Source organism: Nannospalax galili, unplaced genomic scaffold (assembly GCF_000622305.1).
Source record: "Nannospalax galili isolate Female #2095 unplaced genomic scaffold, S.galili_v1.0 scaffold792, whole genome shotgun sequence".
Classification (NCBI taxonomy): Eukaryota; Metazoa; Chordata; class Mammalia; order Rodentia; family Spalacidae; genus Nannospalax; species Nannospalax galili.
The window spans coordinates 1,445,292-1,462,196 of record NW_008331036.1 but is presented as its reverse complement, the minus strand read 5'-3'; positions in this window follow the sequence as shown (position 1 = coordinate 1,462,196).

The following is a 16,905-nucleotide window of genomic DNA, read 5'->3' as shown; positions in this document are numbered from 1 at the left end:
AGGAATTAACATAAAGAAATAATCTCCTAGTTAAAAAATGACTAAAATATTATAATTGAAAAACACACATCCAATTTCTAAGCCTTCAAGCTAGTATTAAAAATGTTTTCTCTTGTTTCCCTCTGTTCCTTGATGGAAGGAGAGAGTTAAAACTAGACACAAAAATATCCAAGCCCACAGCGTGGCCTGCATATAAACAGACTGTATATGTCAATCTTTAACCTGTAAATTCACCATGTAAGTGGTAAACTTTTAATAATTTCAGCACTAGTGCGAAAATGTCTTAACCATCCCCCAAACGGTGTCATTGGAAAAGCAGTCTATTTTATGCCTCCATATTTTCAGCATGATTTCCACTAGTACTATATTTTTCATAACCCCAAAAAGTAGCTGAAGCTTGTCATTCCATGGAAGTCAACTTCAAACATAAATGGTAGAGCATTGTATAATATGCATCAACAATGAAGGCCAAAAGAGAAAATTACTCATTAAAAGTGTCACTTGTTACTGCTGCTATAATCGGTAGAGCATTAAACATTACATTTTATTGGACAGAGTGGAGAATAAACATGAAGAACGTGGTGCACTCTTGTAAATGGTGTGACTTGTAAATGTCAGGGAGGGCTTATTTAACACTAAAAGGCTATAAGCATTTAGGAAAGGAATTTTAAAATTCATCCAAGACAGCTGAAGGTTGCATGAAGAAAGGGCAGCTATATATAGCATGCAGTCACACAGGTAATGTAGAGTATAAATGGATAAAAAAGAACTGAACCCAGTTCTAATTGGAATGTTCATTATATTTTGTATTCAAGGAACAGCCTGCAAGCTTGGCATTATGAATATTTTATATTGATCCTTGTTTTATATTCATATAAAGCAGGCTTTCTTTTCTAACTAATACATATGTTTGGTTAGTTAGCTTTTTTATATACATATATTTTTATAGATAGATAGATAGATAGATAGATAAATAGATAAATAGACAGATAGATACTCTAGGAAATTATCTTTTAAGTTTATAATATGCTCTCCACCCAATCAAATTAAATTTAGATGAATTGTCTGGCATATTTGTATATAGACTTAATGATTGATAGGGAAGTTACTTAGAAATTTCCCAAGCTCTCATGCTTTGGGAGAAGCACAGAAAGAAGTCCGTGTGGGATAATCATGACAGTCTGATATGGTGGTTGAATAACTTGGTAATGACAGAGGTCTTGTTGAATAGCTCAGTGAGAAATGGACAGCATAGGCTGCAGAAACGTAACTGCACAATGGTCTAGCTATTTCTATAGCACAGTTTTCTTTCAAGGGTCTAGTTTCAGTTTCTTTCCATGAAAGTGCTTCAAGTAGAAAATGTTGGAGAAGCTTCATGGAAAATTTAGATACTGTGTTCTTAATGAGCTATAGTGATTCAGAGAAGGAATGGTGCCATTGTCTTTAATTAAGATGGGTCTCACTATGCAGCCCTGGCTGGCTTAGACCTCCCTTGTAGATCAAGCTGGCCTTGAACTCATGGTAATTCACTTCTCTCCTTCCCAAATGTCGGGATTAAAGGTGTGTGCCACCCTGCCCAGTTCAATGGTTCCATTTTTTTTTGAGACAGGATCTCCCTGTAGCCCTAGATGGCCTGGAACTTTCTATGTAGACCAGGCTGGCTCTAATTTCACAGAGATCCACCTGAATCTGCCTCCAGAGGTGCTGGAATTAAAGGTGTGTGCCACCACATACAGCTAATGAATGGTGCAATTTAAAATACAAGTTTAGCTTAACTTTCCTCAGAAGAAAAGTCCAACACTGAAATAAGGCCAAGGATTGTTTATATTTAAACCAAAAATGTCTTATAGTACCCACTGCTGTTTAGGAGTCAAACAAAACAGAATAAATGAAAGACATGCACACTGTTAGCTCTGTTCTCAGAAAGCACATAATCCAGAAGCTTCCACTGCCTTGCGAGATTAGCCAAACTTCAGTAAGAACAGATGCAATGGTTTTTGGGTTCTTAGTTGTCCTATGAGGAGTGTCACTTCCAACACAAGGACAACCTTCAAAGCCATGGAAGACATTTTTCATTTCTGAGTCAGAGGAATTTTCAGGGTTTTTATTTTCAGATTCTTTAATTGAAAAAAATAGTAAGAATAAGAAGTACATTTCTGTACAAAATCTAGAATTGAGCTATGACAAAGTTACAAAATATGTGACACAAGCCTAAAGTAGAATGGGAAAAATATTAGATACCAATGACTTTGAAAACACAGCTTATTTGAATTCACTAAGATGTTTATACATGAAGAACAGCTTTCCTGTTACTGCTGGAGTAAATGACACAGATTTAGTGGCTTAAGACAGCAAAAATCAATTAGCTCTCTGCTGTAAACCATATGAGCCAGAAGTCCAACCAGTCGGGTAAGATATGCCCACCTGTGCAATAGCAGTTCGACTGTGGTGGGGGTAACAAATTCCTTTTGCTTAGATTTGAGGTTTGCTCTACAGGTGTAAACGCGGCTAACAGCACAGGTCTGGGGAGGTTGTAGGCCCAGTCAGGGAATTTATTACTGATGTTTAACTAAACTGACAAAGTAGCAAACTGCCTTCAAAATATCTATGCATACACCCAGAGTCAAAACCTGCTTCCTGCCTTGATCAGAGAACCGTCTTGTCTTCTTACAGTGAGTGGTGGTGAAGGCAGAGGCTCATGGTTGCCCAGGATACAGAGACTAAGCAACAGTTATGGGCCTGGTCCTAAATAAGATACCTAAACCACCTCTCAAAGACTTGGGGAACATTGCAGAATGGAGAAGATGCATGTAAGAACTAGAAGATAGGGTTGAAAGGACACATTCTTTAGACTGATACAACTCATTTAAAAAATATTTTATTTATTATTTTTATGTGTATTGCCTGCATGTATGTAAGTGCACCCACATCATGCAATGCCAACAAAGGTCAGAAGAGAGTGTTGAATTCCCCTGGACCTGAAGTTATGGACAGTTGTTAGCCACCATGTAGGTACTGGGAATTGAACACAGGTGCTCTGCAAGAGTAGCCAGTACTCTTAACGGCTGAACCATCTCTATAGTACTTAGACTGATACAATCTTGTAATTATTAACTCACAATAAGTTTAGTTATCTCTTCTAGGCCCATGCAAGATTGGCATGTCATCAGTCAGTCATAGAAGTGGGAGGGATCATAGGTCCTTACTCTTTACTTCTGACCGATAGGCTATTGATAGATTCTGGGAGAGTGAGAATCACTATCTTTAGTTGTGGACTCACTGTGGAGTCCACCAGGCTTTAACAGACAGATCCAAATTCATGGTCATACAGATGGCCTTCATTAACTGACTCATAAACAAAATGAGAAACATGAACACGAGAAAGAGACTTGTAAGGATAAGAGGGATGGAGAAGAGGTGGGGGAGAGTGGTCAGTATGCTCTGAGTACATATGGGAAATTGTCTAAAAAGCAATTTAATTAATAAAGTAGGAAGTCTAAGCTGGAACTAGATCATGGGTCTGTATTCCTTCTGGAAGTGAGAGGCACTGCTCCATTTACCTTTTTTTTGAAGCAAAGTTGGGGTTTCCTAAAGACATTTTAATATATGCTTAAGCATGAGGGTTATGAGAAAGAGAGGTACTCAGAAAGAGTGAGTGGGGTTTTTATAGAAGAGTTGCAGAAGGCAAAGTATACCCGAGTGCAGTTTCAGGGTCCTCAGTGGAGAGTCACCATCATTGTTTTTTTTTTTTAAGATTTACTTTGATTTAGTGTGTGTGTGTGTGTGTGAGAGAGAGAGAGAGAGAGAGAGAGAGAGAGAGAGAGAGAGAGAGAGAGAGTCCAGGAGTGCACACACATGTGGTGGTCAGAGGACAACTTCTTAGAAGTTGGTTTGTTCCCTCCACATTGTTTGGAAACAGCATTCCTCTCCTTACTTCTGTGGTCATTCCTTCTCATAGGCTTTGAGCCAATTATCTTTCCACAGGACAGTAGATGTGCTGCGGCTGCCATTACAGACACCAGTCATCACATCCATCAGATTCTCAAGACTGCATGCTGATTGTATATGCTGAGTCATTTCTCTAGCCCTTCATGGCCTTTCCTAAGTCCTTGAAACTACCAACTTGGCTCATGGGCCCACACCCATTCTGTTCTCTGATTCTATGATGGCATCTCTTCTGCATTGGTCCTTCCTGCTTCCCTTTCTAAACGTCCCTCATGAACAACAGCAGGCTCACCCAGATAATGCAGAAGACATTCCTCATCTTAAGACCCTCATGTTAACATTTACAATCTCTCTTTTTTTCTTGCATGGTAACATATTTACAGGTCTGGGCATCATGTTGTGCTTTGGGAACTATTTTGCCTACTTTCCATAAGGAACAGTCAATCTCATATGTTTCTGGTCATCCTGTGTTTTCACCTTCATTACCTCATTCTTCGAAACTCCTCTTTCAATACATGGAGAACAATAGACCATCTAAATAAGCAGATGTGTAGGGAACAGGAAAGACATTGCTTTTTTAGATATTCAAACTCCAACCTAGGACATTGTTCCTTCATTTATTTAACATAGAGCAAAATGGATTCCAAGGGTAAAATGAGTTTTTAATTTTAGTATCTTTCTTCACTCAATTCCAACATACTCATTTCCTGTACAGGTGCAAATGAACTGTGAAATGATGAAATTATTAGATAATATTTCTGAGAAAAGCAATAAAGCAATAGAAGCTAGAGAATTGATTCATACGCAGGATAATAGAACTATGATCACTTACCTAAGGCATGCTCCTACTTCAGGAATAATGGGATTGCAATTATTGAATTATTTGGAAGGAAAAAGATCCTCCAGAGAAATGGCAATGAAACCATGACAAGCTGGTATCTTCCCCCAACTCGTTCTGTCAATCATAGCATCAGCTGAGCAGTGGTTTCTTCTTGTCACAGGATCTTTTGTTGTTGCTATTAGCATATACTTTAGTCATCAAAAAATGTAGAGACTAATATAACAAACACGTGAATTCTCACCTAATTTTGTCAAATCTCCATTGAAATCTACCTGATGACTTTATATCCATGCTCAGATGCCAAGGAGCTCAGAAATTAACTGTCACTAGTAATAATCAGATATATAGAGATTAGAAACACATGTGCAAACAAACATCTTAATGTCAATTGCATTGAAAATGAATTTTTCTGTACGAAACTGTGTATTTTAATAATGAAATGGAGATCTTTTTTAAAGGTTAAAACCTCATTACTTTTATGTCTTATAGGGTTTATGCTGAGTAAAATATTGTATAACTGTAACAATTCAACTATAAGCATAAAAATTTACAGCCAGTTTTGAAAAAGATGCATCTTAGTTCAGAAAATTGTTATTGAATATGTCAATGCTGTTGTAATGAAGTGCTTCTTCTAAGTATGTGGTTATTAAATAAATAATAAACTGTAAACAATCTCAATATTTGAAAAATAATTGATTTATAAACTAATAAGTAATAATTTATAAAGTAATAGATTTTTAAAATAAAACATTCGGTTTAGAAAGATTTCCCTTATAACCCTCACTCTCATTCTACTCTAACCTTGCAAAAATATCCATGATGTTCTGAACTTTATGTACAGCTTTCTCACATATTGATAAATAATGTGTAGGAGCAGTCTACAGTTCTTAAATCTGCATGTTTGTGTCCTCCAGAGCGTGCTCGCTTCATTTACTGTGTTTTGGAGGTATTTTTCTCTGCTGCACACAGCTCTCATTTCCTCATTTTCTACTGTGCATAGGTTTCCCAGTACTTGGGTCTGCTATAACACATTCATCCATCTTCCCCTGAATTGATATTCAGATTATTACGTTTTATTATATTAAAGAAAAGTGTACTGTACTGGACGAATCACTCCTGTAGTTCCCGAGGCATTACTTGATGAAAAGAATTGCTAGGGTAAAGGCAGTATGTGTATTGAAATTTGTTCATTAAGTTCACATGATAACGTCAGGTAGTTATCCAAAATGGGGACACTGAGTTTGTTACTTTCACTGAGTTTGTAGAATGGTACTGTGGTCTACCTGTAGTTATCATTTTTGTGTGTGACATCATCTTCACCCTGGCTCCATCCTGAGAACCCTCTGCTGGAAATGAGTGAGGTAAAATGTGTCAGGTCAGGTTCCCAAATGTATTGTAATCCACAAAGCTTTCTGTTTTAGTTTCTTTCCTTAAATAACAATGGAAAATTCACTACCAGTTTCTGATAACTTGTTTCCCAATATTCAGAAATACTTTTATTCCTAGCTCATACATTTTTATGTTATTATAGAAAAGAGATTTTATGTAATAAAGATAAATGGGAGAATCTGGAATCTCACCAACTCAGGCAGCATCGAAGCTCTACCAGGCCTGGGTTACGGAGATTTTGCAGAAAATAGCAGACAGGCCATCACCTGAATCACCAAACAGTACGTCATTGCTCACAGGTTTTACTGAGGATATTTCTAGGAAACTGTAAACCTAAACTGACATTATTATGTCATTGTAAACCAAATATAAGGAGTGAGGTTCAAGTTGTAGATGATCGATATCTGTTCTCAGCTTCTGTTTCATTGGTCTCTAAATGTTAAACCAGAGCAGAACGTTCTGAGTACAGTGTTCTGGAAGCACCAGGCTGAGGCAGGAAGACTCAGCTCACACTTGTGAGCTGCTGCCAAGTGTGATGTGGAAAACCCAAATATCCTAGTTATAGGGGGACTTGAACATTTATGATTTTGTCTACACGCAGTGATCACTTTAGGATTCACCTTGAGTTCTATTTCTTACTGATAGTCTTCCGTAAACACAGAAGAACTATACCTGAGTCTATAATAATCTATCTTTCATTCTTTTTTAACGATGTCTTGTTGCCTAGGAACAGGGCGATAAATATGTCATAAATATGTCTTCAAATCTTTTTCTTTTTGTTGGATCATTTTTTCCACTTCTATGGTTATGAAGGTTCATTAAAATACATACTCTATGCTGGATTTATTGGTTTGGAATAGGTATGAAGTGTATATTGTATACCCAACTAAGTATGAATAAAATATTCTACTTTTAATTTATTATCTGACATAACTTGGTTTCTGCAGAAAGTAACTGTTTATGTACTATGAAAAATACACTGTTAAAAGGTGATTTATCCAGCATTCCATCAGCAAGAGCTCTCTAACTGAACGTTTCTCTCACACGGTGTGCAACAAAAATTAATATTTATTACGATGATATTGAAAAATAATGACTTTAAATCTACACAAAATTAACTCACGTGATCTCATAATTGTATGCACCAGAGAACTGAGCTTCTGCAAGATGGTCTTTCTCAAGTCACTGTTGCTGATGGCCAGAGTTTGGAGTCTGAGTCTTCAGACACCAGAGTCATCTTACATTCATGTAAAAGTTCCCGTGAACTCATTCCTCAACCAAAATTCATCCTTCTGTAAATAATGTCACTGTAAATCAGCAAATCCCTCAACCAGTGCCATAAATTATGTCTGTAGTTTTTGAATGGTGGAAACGTTTTAATGTCTAGACCTTGGGTCTTGACAGTGAGTCACTGTGATTGTGTGTTTAATGAACTCTGATGAAAATCCCATTCATGCCTTCAATGTAATCATAAGCAGCTATACCGAATGTTGTTTGCTTTTCTTAAAGATTTTTACTGTATTTTCAAAGAAACAGAAGATATAAAAGCGAAAACATGTGAAGGTTAGATAGCACAATAGTCACAAAAACATGTATTCACAATATAAGGAAGGTCGGACTGGCATGTGGCATTTCGCTGAAGTGACCTTTATGTTCCTCTTCTTCCTTTGAGTTTATCATTCTTGAACCTTCAAAAATTATTGCTCTTAGGGCTGAAGAAATGGTTCAGTGGTTTAAGAGCTCACACTGCTCTTGCAGAGGACCTAAGTTTGGTTCCCAGTCCCCATATAAGATGATTCACAGTTGTCTGTAACTCTGTCTCCCTGGGATCCAATACATTCTGCTGACTTTCACAGAAGGTACCCTCACACACATCACATACCCACACACAGACACACACATATACACATAATTAAATGTAAAATAAAATCTTTAAAAAAAAATACTGGTCTGCAACTGGGCCTGGTGGTCCACGCCTTCAATCCCAGGACTCAAGAAGCAGAGGCAGGTGGATCTCTATGAGATCGAGGCAAGCCTGGTCTACAATGTAAGTTCCAGGCCAGCTGGGACTAATGGGAGACCCTTTATCAAAAAAACTAAGAAAAAGAAAAGTACTGATCTACATATAGTACATAGGAACTCTAGCCACTGAAATTGACAGGAAAAGAATTCTCCCATTACTTTGAATTCATGAATTACCTTATTCACTGAAACTCTTATTCATTCATTCAGTCCTTAATAAATATTAGTGTTATACAAGATATTACTTTCATGAGATATGGAGTGATATTAGGGTACATTAAGCAATGTAATCTTATTCATCATGATGCTTATATATTCCATATATTTATACACATAGCAACAGCATATGTATTATTCTCTGCATTATTCTCTTAAGATATTCAACCACTGTGAAAATTTAGGTATACAATTGGACATTATGTGTTTCTTTGGCTTTTGAGTAGTAATCATATCACAACTATACCCATCAATTACTGAATGCTGACTCTATGATCACCATATCTTTTACTACATGATGGACTTTTAGAGAGGGTGCATTATCTGGACTAAGAAAGTTGCTCTTCTAAACACTCTAGTAGTTTAACAAAGAGAGATTTGGTCCTAGGCACTTTTCAGTCCCATCTCATTACATAGTGGTTCAGGGATGCAGACTGTATCTCTACTCTCCATACCTTGAGCCTTCACTTCCTCCACTGGCTCATTTACACACACACACATCTGGCCAACTGATCCACAAAACACATGGAATGGCTGTGAGACATTTTTAGGACCAAGACTGGAAATGGCATGCGCCTGTTCTAGTCACAGAACTTTGACTGGCATTAATAGCAGCATCAATCTGATTAGGGTGAGCTTGGAAGTCTACTCTGTGTACTCAAGCAGAAAATAAAATTGCTTATGAAACACATGTTATTTTCCATCACAATTAGGAGCTATTATGATTACTATTCCCACCTTATGGTTGAGTAAGGCAAAGATTAGAAAGATAAAATGATGTACTCATACAGGTAAATTGTTGAGCTGAGACTCTTAACTCAGAGGCCCACCTTTATTCACCACATAATGCTGCCTCCTCCACTGTGTTTTGGATGAATCAATATTATTTACACCAGTGACCCATTCTGTTTTAAAATAGTCCAACTAACAAAGAAAACTTTCATAGATTTCTTTTAGGTGCCGAGTGATTGCTTGAGCTTGTTTCTGAAAACAAGCCCCCTTACCTGCCTCTTCTGCCTCATAATTTGTGAGTCATTTGCTTCCCAAAGAATATTTTTTGGCTATCCATAAATCAGGTAGAAACTGTTTAAACTATGTAAGATTTAATGAACTATTGTGAAATTTTAGTTTTTTTTCTGACTTTTCTTTGAGGAATTTAGAGTCATACTTAAATAAAACTTTACTTAGTGAGAAGTAAATTAAAAAGTTATTATGATTGCTCATCTGCATAGATAAATGGGTCATGTACATGAGGCACTTTCAATTTTGAATTAACCATTTGCTTCTTTTTCTTAATTTTAAAATGTATCACATGTACTAGCCACAGTTTTCTAGAGGAACATAACTAAGATATATTTAAAAATGTATTAATCCAGCGTATTTCAAAATAATAACAATAACTGAGTCAACCTGAGAGGCTGAGCACCCAGTAGTTTCTCAGTTCACCCAGCAGGGTACCTCAGCAGTAGGAGTATTCCTCAGTGGCTGTCTCACACTGGAGAGGCTGAAAATCTGGTAGTTTCTCAGTCTGTGAGGCTGGAGAGCACAGCAGTCCCAGTCTGGTGCCCAAACTGTGGAGTGTTCGTGGAGAGCTGGTCCTTAGATAATGACAGAAGCCTGGAATTGCTGGTTCTGATATATTCAAAGGAATCAGTGGCAGCAACTAAAGGCTAAATCAACTCAGTGGCATGAGGGAAGGGCAGGCAAGCAAAATGAGAACAATCTTCTTTCGCCGTGCCCCTTTCCATGTGAGCTGATGCTGTAGGTACTGCCTATATTTAGGGAGGTCACTTTCCCCCTGCAGTTGAGGTCACTTTCCCTGAATTTATACTTCTGGATTTCACAGGATATAGAACATTTTTTCCAAATATGTACTGCCCACTTGTATTTCTTCTTTTGAGAACTGTCTATTCAGTTATTTAGTCTATTTGTTGAGAAGATTTGTATTTTTGGTGTACAAATTTTGCAATATTTTATGTATCCCAAGTTTTAATCCCCTATCTGATATATAGGTGGCAAGGATTTTCTCCCATTCTGTAAACTGTTCTTAACTCTGGTGATTGTTTCTTTTCCTGTTCAGAAGCTTGAAATTTCCAAGAGCTAGTGTATCTTGGGGTTGTTTCCTATGGTATTGTAATGATTCTTCACAAAGTTTTTACTTATGGCCCAGTTTTGAAATATTTCCCTGTAATTTTCTCCAGCACTTCCAAAATTTCTGGTCTTCTATCAAGGACTTTGATCCATTTTGAATTGGGTTTTGTGCAGGGCAAGAAATATAGACCTTATTTCATTCTTTTACATGTAGATATCCATTTTCCCCCAACTATTTAGGGTCATCTTCTTTCCATCATATATTTTGACATCTTTGTAAAAAAAAAAAATTAGGTGGCTGCAGCTTCACGGTTTGCCTCTCATCTACCCTCTTAGACTGCATGTTTGTTTGGGGGCCAGCATAATGCTGTCTTTGTCACTATGGGTTTGTTGTATAATTTGAGACAAATTATTGTGACAATAACAGCATTTTCTTCCTCTTCAGATGACTTTGGTTATTCAGGGTCTTTTGTGTTTCTACATGAAGAAATTTGTTTTCTCTAGGTCTATGAAGAATGTCATTGTCATTTTAATAGGATTGTGTCAAATTCGTAGACTGCTTTTGGTAATGTAACCATTTTCACAATATTACTTCTTCCAATTTGCGAGCATGAGAGGACTTTTTCATTTTTCTACCCTCTTTCTTAGCTTCGTTCTTCATTGTCTTGGAGTTTCCATTATAGAAATCTTTCAACTCCTTGGTTAAGTTTATTACAGGATATTTTATTTTGTCTGAAGCTATTGTAAATGGGATAATTTTCCTAATTATTTTCCAGGAAACTTCATTATTGCTATATTGAAAAGCTGCTGGTCTTTCTATATTGATTTTGTTTCCTGCTACTTTGCTGAAAGTGATTCTCATATCTAAGAGTTTTCTGATGGAGTCATTAGGGTCTTTTAAGTACAGGGTAATGCCATCTGCAGTTTGGAATAGTTTGACTTCTTTCCTCTCTGTGTCCTTTTTTCATTTTTCTCTTATATTATTGTTCTACCTAAGACTTCTACCACTATACTGAATGAGTCTGAAGAGACAGTACTCTTGATTCATTCCAGATTTCTGTGAAAATGCTTTCAGTTTTTCCGTATTTAGTATAATGGCTACATATTTTTCATATACAACCTTTACTGTATTGGTAATTACAACTTTTTCTCTGGTGTTGTGGGAATTGTTCTTTCTGTGTAGGGCCTTTCTGGGAATTAGGCTTTGGGTGTGTGTGTAAGACACACCTGCCTGTGCTTACCTCTGTCACCGGGTGGTCTCTTCCCGGCCATACCCCTCAGTGAGACCGCACAATCAGCAGAGCAGTCCACCTCTTCCATGCTGTGCTGCGCCCAGGCAGTGGTGGGGTGGTTCCCCTGTCAGGATAGTCACTTCAGGGTGCTGGTGTGAAATCTCAGCTTCAAGCTCTTGCGTCACAAGTCTGCCTCTATCTCCACAGCCTGGTCCTTTTCCCATGCTCAGAGTCCCAGCCATGCTGCATCTTCACAGCCTGCTCAGTAGCTCTGTTCTTTACTGATTTTGTACCTCTCATGTCCAGGAGAGGAGGGCACCTCTCTGTCAGCTACTAGAGTTACAGTGTATGTGCAGCTGTGCCCCTGCTTGTTGGGAGCTGAATATTCAGGGCTGCCAGGTGCAAGCTGCCTGCCTTCCCCCAACAGTCAACGGGATGTTGGCAAAGCCTATCTTGGCTGACCCAGGGTCTAGGCATAGGCAGTTCACTCCCGGAATTGGCAAGACCCAGGGCTGAGTCTGTACAGGTCAGTCTCTGATAATCAGTCTCCAGGTGCATGTCTTTCTCTTAGTAGTTTTGCTTGGGTGCTGCTTACACAATTACATATTATGAATGAAACTGTTCTAGGTACATGGCTTTGTCTTAGAAGTTCTACGTGGCTACTGCTGGTGCAAGTGCATGTGGTTAATGAAACTGTGATAATTGAAACTGCGCGGTTCAAAGGAACTTGGGGTTTTGTGCCCTAGTTTTATAGTAGATTTTTCTTGCCTTCAAATAAGGTATAAAAGCATTGCTACCCTGCAATAAAATGCCTGCATGGTCGTCAGCCTGGAGGTGCTCCTGATGCCAGCCGTTCCTGTGTCCTGTCTTTTTTCCTTAATCCCCTACCCTCTGCACTCAAGGTTTAGGATTACCTGCAGGTGGACCACAGTGCCCGCTGATGACTGCCAATGGCTGCTGCTTGGTGGAGAGCTTATCTAGGCTTATTTCTATGACTTCAGCTCAACCTTTAGAATAGAGTCTATTGTTTTTATCTGCATTTTATCTGCCATATTACCCCCAAAGAAAATCCAATGCTGCTTTTTTCATGACCAATATTGATGTTTTGGAGCAATTCGTGGATAAATATATTTTTTTTTATTCTCATGTGGCTCCACATACTTGAGTTCTATTTGGGTACAAATAGTGGGTTTCTTTTAAAATATTTTATTATTTTTTGTTTTTAATGTATGAGTGTATTGACTGCATGTATGTAATTGCACCTGTAGTGCAGTGCCTATGGAGGTCAGAAGAGGGTGTCAAATTTCCCTGTAACTGGAGTTAAGGACAGTGGTTAGCTGCCATATGGGTGCTGGGAACTGAACCTGGGTTCTCTGCAAGAGCAGCCAGTGCTCTTAACTTCTGAGTCATCTCTCCAGTCCCACAAATATAAAATTCTTAAACTTTTAAAGTGACCTCATCTGTACATATTGAGTGGCACAAACCATAACTTCTTAATATTTCAAGAACTTTTATTACCAAAGGAGGAAAATCAGTAACTGAGGTGAAATAAGATAAAAATTAAGTGGATGCACATCTTTAAGCTCCCATTTAGCAAAATTATCAGAGTATCAACGTATTTTGTTATGAACCCCGGGGCTACTGAGGAAAGACCACCAGACTCAATTCAGATCGAGATAAAAGATTTTATTCAAGCTAGCCTGGACTGCAGTCACCATATCGGATTAGAGTGCTGCAGTGGGGAGGGAGAGGGAAAGGGAAACTTTTAAAGCTAAAAACCACACAAAGGAATGTTGACAAGGTGGTCCCTGAATAACAGGGTAGAGGGTGATCTCAGTCTCCATGTCAAGGTGCCCTAAAATAGCAAAACAAACATGTTACAGAAACTAGAATCAGCAGTTAGTCATATCATAATAATTTTGCTTTCTATATGTCTAGAGAGCAAGTGACCGTGGAGGAAAGGGGGAAAGCGGTCAGGGTTTCTGAAATCCTTGAGCTAGAAATACACTATGGCTAAGCTTCTACGATGGCTACTTTATCCAAAATGGGGTCAGTTTAGTCAGTACATTTAACAAACATAAATTAATACTATGATTTTTGCAATAATTTCCAGGTAGCAATCTTGTTTGATTCATAGTTATTCCAAAGCGCTCTCTCTCTCTCTCTCTCTCTCTCTCTGTACATGCATGAGCTCTTTCTGCCTAAATATCTCTTTTCCTGTCTCTGTTTCTTTCTGTCTCTGTCTCTCAGAGAGAGAGAGAAAGAGAGAGAGAGAGAGAGAGAGAGAGAGAGAGAGAGAGAGAGAGAGAGGTCTGTGACTGGGTAGACTATGGAAAAGAGAAGTTTATTCCTCACTTGATGTAGAGTTAAGAAAACTGTTCAGTGTCTTACAGGCTTCCTGGTTGGCAATGTGGGATAACTATATTGATCCATGTGTGTCAGAGAACTCTTGAGAGAATTTAGTAAAGCAGAGCTAAATGACTTTGAAAATTGACATAAGTGGTACAAGTTATTGTTTTAAAGATTTGATTTTCTCTTGGATACTTCTTAGCCAAGCAGCTTGGATGATACACAGAGGTAAGTTGTAGCCTACCAAAAGAGACGCTGATGTCCTATCTCTGGTATCTGAGAATGTGACCTTATTTGGAAATAAGATATTTGCATATGTAATCAGAGCACACTTAATCCTGGTGATCCTTTTAAGAGAGAAGACCATGTGAAACCAGATACTCTGAAAGAATGCCACTCACCACAGATGCAGGGTGGGGGTGATGCAGCTGCAAGCCAATGGAGGATTGACAGCCCCACAAGTGTTGGGAACAGGCAAGGATGAATTCCATCTAGGGCACTCAGTTACTACCTTGATTTTGTGCTTCCTGTCTTCAGACCCATGAAAGAGTCCACTCAGCTGCTCTAAGTCACTTTATTTGAGGTGCTCTCTACATCTGTCCCAGAAAACAAAGACAGACAGATGGAAGTCAAACACAGAAAAGGGAAAGTCTTCTTGATCATTTGTTGTGAGTTTCTCTTAAGACTGAGAAGTAAGTTTCTCCTAAGGCTGAAAAGTCACTTCCTCTCATGCAGTACCTGACATGTTATCAGGTGGCCTGGAGTCTGGCTGGCGAGGTCTTAGGACCCGGCCATAGTTCATCAGGTAGCTCTGAGATAGTGACACAATCATTATCTGATTTTAAAGCTACAAAAATGACTGCATTAAAAACCTGAGTGTCCCCAACCTTCCTCACTGTGTGATTAGGATGATGGAGAGGCGATATTAAGTATACTTTCTTCTTCCACACACTCTGTCTCTACCTCCTATTGGCTGTCTAGTTTCACCAGAAAACAGAGACATCTGCCTTTTCAGACCCAATGTTTGGGGGAGATGAAGTTGAAAGGTCAACAACCCTGGGACCATCATGGGATGCCCTGCCACCCAGGAACTGTAGTGACAGTTCTCAGCACTAGATGGCACCAAAGAGAGACAATGTGTCCCATTCTTTGAAGCATAGCAGCTGAGGTGCTGAATGAGCTGTCCTTGCTGTTACCCTTCTACCTGTACCTCAGCCATTGGGTCGCCCTTTTGTGCCCTGCAGCAGAGACTTGCTGTAGATAGGACCTCATATTACTAGAGAATCACAAAGCTGCTGAAGCAGAAATGGAAGCAGAGATACCTAATGGATGTGTTGGAGAGATGAATTGGAGTCCTGGGCACTTGTGCTCTGGGTATGTCATGATGTCTCCAGCCCCTCCCCAGCTGAGACAGAGGTGCTACGCCCTTATTTTACCCCCAGCCCCACATATTCGATGGAACCCTTCCTCCAAAACCTGTTGAAGATGACTGTGGCACTTCGAAGGAGGTTCTTGATAGCAATCTATTGGATTTCACCAGGAGGCCACCAATGTGATTGGCTGCATTTCACAAAATTTTGTCCCTGCAATGTGCACCTGCCTGTGTTCCTGGGAATCAGAGTTGTTTGGGGGCTTGTTAAGATCCTTCCTGTAGCTGAGTGCTGACCCATATTTTCAAAGCTGGTGTTACGTTTTGTGGGAGATGTCATTTCTCACTAATCATTTATTTTCAGGCAAGAGACTAGATCATCTATTATTTACACTTTGCGTGTTTTCATGACACATTATAATTTATTTTCATGTAAACAACATCAACTTGGGTGAAACTAGGTCCTTCCAAAAAACTTTGGTTTGGAAGGGTCTTTTCATTTGTGTTAAATATACTTCAAAGACACATTTTGAGTAAACGGAAAACTGGAGTTTGTGTTACAGTAATTTTGAGACCTAAGGGGCACGTGAATTCCATTTCTAATGAGTCAAGTACAGTGCTACAGAAAAGTCAGGTTTCTTGCCTTATTTACAACTGCTACATTTTACCAATCAGTCTATTTCAAAATGCAGGCTTACATAAATCTTTCATTTGGTGCATTAGATTGTCTAGAAGTGCTTACAGCTTGGCCATTAAGGTCTTTTTCAAATGCAGCTCATGTTTTGGAAAGCCACACTCAAGCATACTTTACTAGATTTTATTTAAAATTAAGATTTTAAGACACGATATTCTCTTATATTTCAGGTTTACATTCCTTCCTCAAACAGTAAAAATGTCTGCATAAAAATAAAATATTACTTACTTTTAGTGGTAGCTGATTGTGGGGTAAAAGTGCCATCTAGTGGGTAAATAAGGAAGTTCATTTAATCATAAATAAATGAGAGCATGGAATTTGCCTTCTATTGTCCTTCCATGTTAGAAAAGAACTTGTTGTTAGTAGGTGAAATTATCCATAATCTGAATATAGGTCCATCAGGATGACATGATATGGGGCATGCAGAAGCCAAGTTTTGAGGTATGCGGACTCAATAAACAACACTGTACCGGCCGGTAAAATAAAGACAAAACAAGCTAGAAGTCTTTACCTTTTGTTCAGAAAGTTTCCTGAGTCATTCAACATAATAAAGAGGCTAACCCATTTAATTGTTCCCCAGAAACTCCTACCCTACACTCACTTCTCATGATGCAAGGCAGAGGAAGGATCCTTTACACCTCAGGAAAGCTCACTAGCTCTGGGCTAAGGTCGATGAACTTGATGAAGGTGCTCCAGTCTCACTAGTTTTCTCTTGAACCCATAGCTGTCAAAGAGTTCTTTCAGGAGGCCCCTTCTT